General features: G+C 43.3%; 1 non-coding gene across 1 annotated transcript; it reads right to left on the bottom strand.

The window, feature by feature from the left end:
• Positions 1 to 1,063: 1,063 nt before the first annotated feature.
• trnat-agu (transfer RNA threonine (anticodon AGU)) lies at positions 1,064 to 1,137 on the bottom strand. The gene has a single exon. It is a non-coding gene; the product is annotated as a tRNA-Thr (tRNA).
• Positions 1,138 to 8,990: the final 7,853 nt, after the last annotated feature.

The following is an 8,990-nucleotide window of genomic DNA, read 5'->3' as shown; positions in this document are numbered from 1 at the left end:
TTAAGGCTCCAGTCTCTTTGGGGGCGTGGGTTTGAATCCCACCACTGCCAGGTGCTTCTGTCGAGACCCCCTTTCAGCTGACTTCAGACGAAAGAGAAGGAACTGCTTTTTGGCAGTCTCTCGAGAAACTAAGCAAAGTGTTTAAAGATACTTTCTCAGCTTGACATCAAGGCACAAAACAAAAACCTTCTTGCGTCCTCTCAACTCAAAAGCGCTTTGCCACTTTTTGCGTTATGCAGGGAACGACGTCTGCCCAGATCACTTTTGTGTCAATGCAAATCGTAGTGTGCCCTCCGTTTTAATGTTGGCTGTGCTGGCGTGCCGCTTCTTTCTGTGAAACTTGAATGTTCTGCTTCTTCACACCGAATCGTTGGCGGGGGTTGAGCTTGTTAAATCTTTGCGCATAGCGCTCCTTTGGAAGTACTTTGTCCAAGTTCAAAAGCGATCGTGGGATTTACTTCATGCGTTCAAGAAGCATGCCTCGCACGACAGATTTAAATGGGGAATGGAGCCTGCTTCTTGCTGTTTTTCCTGTGGTTGCAGTTACAAAGTTGATCGTGCTTTCACATTCTGTTAACAGTATTCACTGGCTGAGCTTTATCAGTTTGTTCGTAAAGGAATCTCTGCTTCGGTTCCAGAAAAGTCATCTGTAGTGTGTTTTTTTCCGTGCCCATGGCAGTCTTTTAAAGCTGGTAGTAATGGCGGCGAAGTTAATTTTTTATCCTCTTTAAAAGAATAAGGACGGGCTGGGGTGAGCTCCATTTACCACTCTTTCAACTAACCGCCGAACTCGCGAACTGATTACACTGCAGAGCCACAGGCGCCTCGCTTTTCTCCATTCTCTGGGTTAGGGTGAAAAAAAAACACTGCTGGTATTAGGTGGCCTGCTGGGAGTACCTCTTCTTCACTGATAAGCAAGATTTGTGTTTCATCTTTCGCAAGCTGTATAGATTTCTTTCAAAACAAGTTGTTCCAGAAAGGAAACGAACACTTGCATTCACCTGAATTAAAAGGCATGGGATTTGCCCGTAAGGATAAATTCTGTACAGTAAGACAGGAAGAAAGGCACCGCTGGGAATCGGACCCAGGATCTCCTGTTTACTAGACAGGCGCTTTAGCCAACTAAGCCACGGCGCCGGCAAAGTGCTGTCCTTTGACAGCCACTTGGACACGTCTCAACTGCTCTGAGACATCTGTGTTCGGTGTGCACCGAGCCTGCTCGCCTTGCAAGTAGCCTCATTTACATGCGATAGCTCCACCACTAAGAGAAAGGATGAGAAATGGCTTTTATCTGGCACTTTTCATGTCAGAGGATCTCAATCTGCTTTCCGTGTACAAGAGGATGTCCAACTCATGTAGCTAAAGACGTAGACGACAGTGCTCCACTGAAATCTTGATCTCACAACCCTCGGCATGACTCCGCTGTGTTCTGCTTTAGACAAAGGGGGGAAAAGACTTCTTTCATCACACGTTTTGCACTGTTTACGGTGTTTGCAGTGCTCTTTCTTAAATGAAAACCAGGAATCGGCACCATATGAGGTGAGACTAGATAATATTGGAACAAGTAGCCTCGCCATTCCATGCGTGACGTGAGCAAAGTGTAACTCCTGTCTTTATAGTGTGCTTGTTAGAGACTTAGCTGGCACCCAGAGCGCTTTAAATCCGGGAGTCAGCAGCCCAAGACAAGAGAGCTTCCTTCGTCTATGTTTTTTGCGTGAAGGGGGGAAACCATGCGTGTGCTGCAAACGATCTTAGTATCGAAGTGCCGTCCCACATAACCGATCCGAACAATCTGCTTTACAGAGGAGCACTGCCGGAGCTTTTCGTTGGCAAACTGAAGACCAGGCCGACCTCTTCTGTGACTCTTGAACACTGAATCTCAAGGTTGTGAATTCAAGCTCCACGCTGGCGGGAAATTCCATAGGTAATGATCACATTTTCTTGCATGCTAATCAAAAGAAATATTAAGAAACTTTTCCCGATACCAGTTTTTTACAAAAGTAAAGGCACACGGCACATGTGTGCCACATCACGTCCGAGTTTAGTGACAACTACCTCAGAGATTGTAAGCTGGGTAGTTTCAGATCAGATCACTTTTTTTATCAAAGGTTTAAGCAAACCCGTGTAGTGGCAATGCTTGTTAATAAGACAGAATTAAGTGTTGCGGTGCTTTCCCAAATGAGGCCTCATCTCTCTGTTCATCTCTGTGGTGCAGCCACAGAGAAACTATTCATGCAGGCTGATTTAAAGATATTTTCTTTTGATAAGGGACAGCTCCCAAAGGGGGATGCACTTAGCTAAGCCTGGCTATCATGATCAATGGTCAACCATTGGCGCCTATCTGTCTAGGAAGTGCCAGATGGACATCTGGACTGCATTCCTAAGTGTCAGGAGTAAGTGACTCATATCTCACCTTGATCAACCAATCAGGGTCTGGTAGGGCCGAGTAACCCACGTGGGACTCTGATGCCCATGGAACTTTCAGCCAATGAACGAGCTGAAGTTCCTCCAGGTAACAACAGGCAACACAGAGGGCCTGAGAGAATTCTGTGAACTTTTTCGGACAATTCAAAGGAGAATTCCAGGGCAGGACGGCCCAGGAGCAGAAGGCTCCCAAGGGAAGGACATTCTCGCAGCGCGCCTCCTGACCATCCTGAGACTCAGCCCGGACAACCACGGAACGGCCAGTGGGTTCGAGTGCCAGAACTTTCCTTTGTTCTAAGAGTCTAGAGCGGAGGTTGCCAGAGAGTAACCAGAGGATCCACCCGAGGTTAGCATCAGCAGTAAGCCTCGTGAACAGGTCGGAACTGTGGACAGCTGAATCACTATTCAGAACTAGCGCTTCATCAGGAACGAACCGGTCCTCTTCCTGACTTGCTGGGACCCACAGTCATCTTTTCTCCTGTGCACAAACTTTGGTAATTAAAGCCAACACTAACTAGCCGGTCAGTGAGCGTCAGCAGGGCACCATCGCAAGCCGCACAGCACAGCCTGGCACGGAGCCAGAGAGCCCGCAGGAGATCTGAATCCCCAGAGATTGGATGAGAATTCAACTTCAATGCATTACAGCTCGAGAATTCAATTGTTATCCCAACCAATTGATATCAATTTAATTCCTAAGAGTTATGTACTTGTTTTGAGTATCCAATGTAGAAGTTATAACCAAGTTCATTTACGAAACGGTCTAATTGAATGATATACTGAACGTATTTCCTCTTGATATATGTAACTCTTCGTAACTGATTGAATATATACCTTTTGTATTCTGTTAACCCTCTCGATAAGATCTGTTAGGTTTACATGCATATTCTATGTATTAATAAATGTATCCTCGTGTATTAGTACCTGTGTGTGTGTGTTGTTTGAGTTATATCGCATGATTGGATTCTAAAGCCATTAAAAGAATCATTTTGTGATTTACTGCTACAATTAATAATTGTCCCAGTAAATGCCAAAACCCTACAGAACTGGTGCCTTCAGAGAGCACACTAAATTTAATTTGGCGTCCCTGGGTGGGCGTGGCAAGACTGAAATGAGTCAACCAAGCGGAATAATTCATATAAAACGCTGTGGGTTTCATACACGACAATACAGTGTGCTGAAAGCCGAAAGACAAAAAGTTCCCCTTGCTCTTTAAGCAGTGCTTGAGTGTTTTGTGATCTTTTGCGATCTACCAGGTTGATTGCATACTTGATCTTGTGGTTTTCTGTGGTAAAACTGTGATTTCGTACTAGTTTAACGATGGTTGCTAAAACACACATTTCAAGGGTTTATTCATTGCGAATCTCCACCCGTCAGTCAGAAAGATGATTTTAATGCATACAGATGCACAGACCATGAAAATGACTGATATTAGGAGATTCGCGCAGAAAGCCTGGGAGTATGATGTCCAAAGTCGCTCTGAGCAAAAAGCTGTTAAAGCGACTGTATTCGCCGTCAGAGCCAGCAGGGTTAACTCCCTCCTGCTCGAAGGAGCACAGGCTCCTGAGCTGGCTAAGCCCCGTTCCAAAGCAGGCACACAGGACCGCACCCAGCGTCCTAAGTGCCATGAGAACACCGGGGGAGGGAAAGGGCTAGATAAAGCTGAACAGAAGGATTCAGTAGCCGCCCGCCTGGCCAGGCTTGAACAAGTTTTATTAGGACAGAGACAACCGCTCCCCAAGGCTGCCGGAAGCGTGAATGAGCTGATACTCTCCACTGGAGGAGGCGGAGACCCGCCCCCTCTCCCTCCCTCAGTCTATCTGATTGAGCGGAAGGGTTCCTGCCTGGATGAGGTCAGCCACTCCCAAGCGAGTGCTGACTCCACCCCTGAAGTCACAGAGCAGGCAGTAAAACAGAGAGGAAAAGCAAGAAGCTTTTACCTCAAGACTGCCATGGGAGATGTCTTACACAGTGAGACACTGATTGACACTGAGGTTGAAAGGTGTTTGATGTCACACGGCAACCTCAAACGGATAGAAAAAGAAAAGGGCATGCGACTCAGAGTGGATCCTTTGGTGGATCACCAGAAAGGCAAAGTGTGGAAACAGGTCAAGGCTCCTAAGCCTTCTGTACAGAAGGAAAGGGGGGCCAAGAGGGAGACTGTACTCACACAGTGCCCACCGAACACAGAAGCCCATGTGAAGATTCCTTCTGTTCACTCTGGACAAGAAATAAAAATATTTTATAATAGACCTCTAAAGTTATCCGTATAATAGACCTCTAACCATATACGTATAATAGACCTCTAACCATATACGTATAATAGACCTCTAAAGTTATCCGTATAATAGACCTCTAACCATATACGTATAATAGTCCTCTAAAGTTATCCGGAACTCCAACCATATATGTATAATAGTCCTCTAAATTTATCCGTATAATAAAACTCCAACCATTTATGTATAATGAACATCTAATCATAGACGTATAACTGACGTATAACAATAGACGTATATTAGAATTTCATTCTAGACGAATTGCGGACCACATTTAGACGTCTAAGGTATGCATTTAATAGACGTATACTATACGTCTTTTGTTCACTGGGAATGGCAAGATCGTATTTGGAGTCCAGCATTTCTCATTTCTTATGCAGAGCCATCGACTCGGAAAGCACTGCCGAGCACAATAAGGAATTGTGGCTTCAGATCGCTGTAACTTAGAGCTGCCTTGGTCTGTTCATGCTGCCTACAAGCTTTGAATTGCTGCCATTTTCTGCAAGCGTTCCATTCTGAGGTTTCATGAAATTCCTTACATTTGAGACAACACTAAAATATTTCATTTGGGTTACCTAATACATAGTGCAAACTGTATCTGCATGGGAATCCTTTGGCTCATGAAGCCGTTTGTTATTCTGTTGTGAGGTGTGAGGGGCAGAATGCAAATCGAGTTGGTGAATAGAAAATGAAACAGGAGTCACTTCTTGAGCTACGAATTCCAAAAAGTATGAAAACCCATGGATTTTAACAGTGCAGAATACTCACAAATTGCACTGAGTTGCTTGCTTACTTCTGCTGCTTTTACAGTCATTCACTGTCAGCTAGCACTGGAACAATTCAAGAGAGGTAAAAATGGAAGCTGTCAGGAGTGGGATTTGAGCCCACCCCTCCATTTGGAGACCAGAACACCCAAGCCAGCTTGAAAGACACACATCCTTGAGTTTGGCACCTTAGACCACTCAGCCATCCTGACAAGCAAGAGCAAAAGCTGTGCTGAATGCACCAGTAGTTGACTAAACTGAATTTCTTCCCTGAAATGATTTGCTTGTGACGAGCCAAGTTGCCTTGAACGGATCTTGGAAATCAAATATACGGATGGATTCAGAGTGTGCTTTCCAAAGTTTGTGTAACATTTTCCTTTGCTAGGGCGCAGTTGTCTTCCCAATCTTGATTACCTAAAACCGGGTCCCATCAGTGTAAAACAGCTGTTCTTCCTGGGGAACAAAGGTTGTTTTCAATATTTCTAATTTTGGTTTCAAGATCGCAATTTAGTGTGATTTTAAGAAATTATTTAATGTCATACGTGATCTAATTTTCTGGAGCAAATGCGTTTTTCTATTGTAATCTCTTGTGAATGTGTGCATAGGTTTCATGGTTTCAATATAAGACTATAAAATGTCTTCTTTGTATTATTCTGTATTAATTTGTGAAAAGACAATAAAGTTCTTAACAAATCCCATATATTTGATTTCTGCATTCTGTTAAGGCTTTAACAGATAACTTTGCACTACAATTTTGAGACAGAGTAACAAGTAGAGACGTTTTGCAAGTTACTTGATGAGCTAGATAAAATAACATGGCGGTGAATAAGGAAGGCACAGTAGGTTTAAAAGACCAACAACTTAGCTCTTGGCCACCATCCCATTGCATTCAAAGTCTCAGCCTACTATACTATGTTGAATCAACGCTAGTAATATTACTGTTGTAACAGAGAAGACCTGGCGACCCTTAAGTCCAAGATTGTGGATTCAAGGGTTTTTTGTGTCCTTTCTGAACCCTCTAAGCTTTTAGTTGGACAGTGCAAGCAGGACGTGATAGTGTACAGTGAAACGGTGCCTTATGACCTTTGCCTGATTCAGCTTTCTTTCCATTTTGAGCCTCGATTCAGATATTGCTCTGAAAGCATCGGGCGAGCAAGAGTGTGTCTGAATCGAGGAAGATCTGCTCACAAGTAAGTATTAAATACTTCAGCGTTTACTGTTCGAATACCACACTTTGTTAAAACACGGCTGCTTTTTAAGCTAATGTGTAGCGGTTTTTGAGCACGCATTGTATAGTTAATGCTGTTATTAATAAAACCTTAAATTCACATAATGGAATTTGGACGGCGCAAAGTAGTCTAGCCCCTGTACAACTGTACATGCCCGCTGATTTAGAGCTTAAAACTACAGTAGCAGGAGTAGCAATAATGGCAACAACGAGTTCGGCATTTCTCATGTCTTCTGCAGAGCCATCTTATTGGAATGCACTGCCCGAGATAAAAGAGGACTTGTGGCTTCGTTTTTACAGACTGCTGCGTTGCTCTGTTCATGCAGACTACACGCTTTAAATTTATGACATTTACTGCAAGAGTTGATTTTCCAGGTTTTTTTTTTAATTCCTCGTATTTGAGCAGGCACTAAAATATTTCATTCAGGTTCGCCAAATACATTGTGGAACCGGTATTTCCAACGGAATGCTGTCTTACATGAAACCTTTTTGTTATTCGGTTCTGAAGTTTGAAAATGAAAATGAAAAGGGGTGACTCCCTTCGTAGGCTTGAAAGAAGTCCAAGCAGCATAAAAACCCACAAATTCTCACAAATTGCATTGTGCTGCACCTTTCTTCTGCTGCTTTTATAATTCGGGCTTCAACATTTGAATGCATACCTTACTTCTGCTAATCACATTCAAGCATTCACTAAGCTTTTTCCTGTCCATTATGTTCTTGCTAAGCATTTTCTCCGTTTGCCTCCTATTGTGATTGCCAGCGAGCACAAGAGGACTGGAACAGTGTAAGACAGGGTAAAAATGTCGGGAGTGGGATTTGAACCCAAGCCTCTATTTGGAGAGCGGAACACAAAGCTTAAAAGACACGAACCTATGAATTCATTATTTTAAACCATACGACTATCCTGAAGAAATGTATGGTGAATGCACCAGTTGCATCTGATTTTCCGTAACTTTAGGACGATTGACACGACTGGACGAAAACAATTTGTGGCGTTTAGCATGACATAGTCTTGCAGGCAGACAATGTTTTGTCCCACTACTTATATAATTTTATCGTTTACTTGTTTAAAGAAAAAAAACACAGTCTTCTCGTTCCTAAGTCAGATTTTAAGTGCTTTCGAACCTTACTTCCAACCTAGACTGACAGCTCACTCGATCTGTTTGTGATCAGACTGTGGAGTGGGTCTATACCAAATGCACGTTCCTTCCCAATGCTGAGGCAATCATTTGGAAGATGGGTGTGAAGAGAGACAGGCTTTGTAGAATAAAAAACAGGGCAGAATATGCAAGAACCCTAATTACTGGCGACAGTTATGTTCTTCTTACTATAAAGACTCCTACATTGCGAGTTTTTTTAAGACTTTGAAACTAAGGGAGAGTGGTGACAAATGAAGTAGATACAGGTGGGGCTTGAACCCACAAACTTGGGTTTATAAAACCAACACCTTACCACTTGGCCACCATGCCTCGAATGATTTTTAACAAGGAGATACATAGCAGCGGTGTGACTCCAACAGATGCTCATGAAGAGACTGGAGCTTTAATCCAGCTCCTTAGAGAGCTTGGCCACGTTACTCTCGACAGCGGCTCTTCAGCTCTTGTTGTTTGACCTAGTGGTGTTATGACGCATGGAAGCGACTGCAACTTCGTTTTCTGAGATGCTTTCTCTCACGAGGTGAAACCTCTGGATATAGTTCTTTTGTAGAGCAGGCTTTCACACCTCTGCTTATAGCGCCCTTCAAATCATTTTATTTTTATAGAAAGATGCATTCCAAAACAATATCTCCTGTTTTAAAAATGCTTTATGCGGCGTGTTTGATTAAACGAACAGTTTTCTTATTGTAGAATGCAGATCTGTGCAGCAATTGTACTGGATTTGACTGGGATTCTGAAATATTTATTGCAAAGGTATGACTTTCATGAACCTATAACAGACCTGAAACTCCCTAGCTTCCAATCTCTGATGTTACTGTCCTGAAACTCGGACGTGATGTTCTGCAGATATGCAGTGTCCCTTTACTCTCGTTGTTTTTAAAACGACCTCCGTTGTCAGGCGCAGTTGAAGTGGAATTGGCCTGACTGCACAGGAAAGTACAGAATGATAAAATGTTTCTACGGCTCAAAATGTCCCTTTAGACCCTCGTCACATCTCTGTTAAGAGCGGGCAGGTAGAGAGCTTTTACAGATGCTCATGATTTTTCACACGGGGTGTTACCTGTTGTAGTGTCTCCCCAGTGGGCAAAAGATGTACTGTAGAATATACAGTATGTTGATTAAACGCATACCTTAGACATATAAA

The sequence above is a fragment of the Atractosteus spatula genome, assembly GCF_055471065.1.
Source record: "Atractosteus spatula isolate fAtrSpa1 chromosome 10 unlocalized genomic scaffold, fAtrSpa1.hap1 SUPER_10_unloc_1, whole genome shotgun sequence".
In the NCBI taxonomy this organism is placed as follows: Eukaryota; Metazoa; Chordata; class Actinopteri; order Semionotiformes; family Lepisosteidae; genus Atractosteus; species Atractosteus spatula.
Note: the sequence above shows the minus strand (reverse complement) of the source record. Positions and strands in the feature narration are given on the sequence as shown.